Source organism: Branchiostoma belcheri, unplaced genomic scaffold (assembly GCF_001625305.1).
Source record: "Branchiostoma belcheri isolate BF01 breed outbred unplaced genomic scaffold, Haploidv18h27 scaffold73, whole genome shotgun sequence".
Lineage (NCBI taxonomy): Eukaryota > Metazoa > Chordata > Leptocardii > Amphioxiformes > Branchiostomatidae > Branchiostoma > Branchiostoma belcheri.
Genome location: NW_017804387.1, coordinates 587,694 through 588,597, shown reverse-complemented (window position 1 = coordinate 588,597; position 904 = coordinate 587,694).

Genomic DNA, 904 nt, shown 5'->3' with positions numbered 1-904 from the left:
CTCTCTCTCTCTCTCTCTCTCTCTCTCTCTCTCTCTCTCTCTCTCTCTCTCTCTCTCTCACTCTCTCTCTCTCTCTCTCTCTCTCCCCCAAAACAACTAGACGTGCTTAATACTGACTTTACGAAAGATGAGTTTCTTACTGTTGACGATGCCTATGTAAATTTATAATGTTGTTATCATGGCTTTCTCTCATGTTTCTTCTCCTTCTCCCCTCTTTCTCCTGCCATTTCTATAAAGGGTTCAACTCTGTCATATTTCAGCCAAATGACCTGAAATTTGGCATGGAGATAGAGTGGGCAAATACCACCCAGACCTTTTTCCTTTTTTTTTCATTTTCTTGAAATAGGCCTTTAAAAATGTTTTATTTGTTTGTTTTTCTTCCATTTTCAGGCGAAAAATATACATTTTTGGATCTGGAGCCCTGGCACGTGCACTAAAACTAAATGACCTGAAATTAATAAATAACAATGAGATTTCTGAAAAAAGCTAAATATTAAAAAGCATGTTTAAGCAAATTTCATATAATTTGTCTCGACTCGACATTTACAGCATTTTCTATTGGTTTCAGTAATCAGAAATACGGACTAGCTTGGTATTGAGTCAGTCGTAACTGGCGTAAACAAAAAAAAAACGTCTTGTCTTGTACAGAACGCGTTTTGTCTGGTGTACTAGAGCGCATTTTGTCTGGTGTAGGGCGCGACTTGTCTTGAGTAGGACGTATTTTGTCTTGCTTAGGACGCGTTTTGTCTGGTGTAGGACACGTTTTGCTGTTCAGAACCCTCCACACTAACAAGGCCTGACACTAACATCATGTCGAGCTCGGCCGGCAGGCAGCAGCAGCCCCAGACTGAGACTGCAGGAGGTACGGTGGTTAACATTTCACACTTTTGTTGCAGTTTCTTCC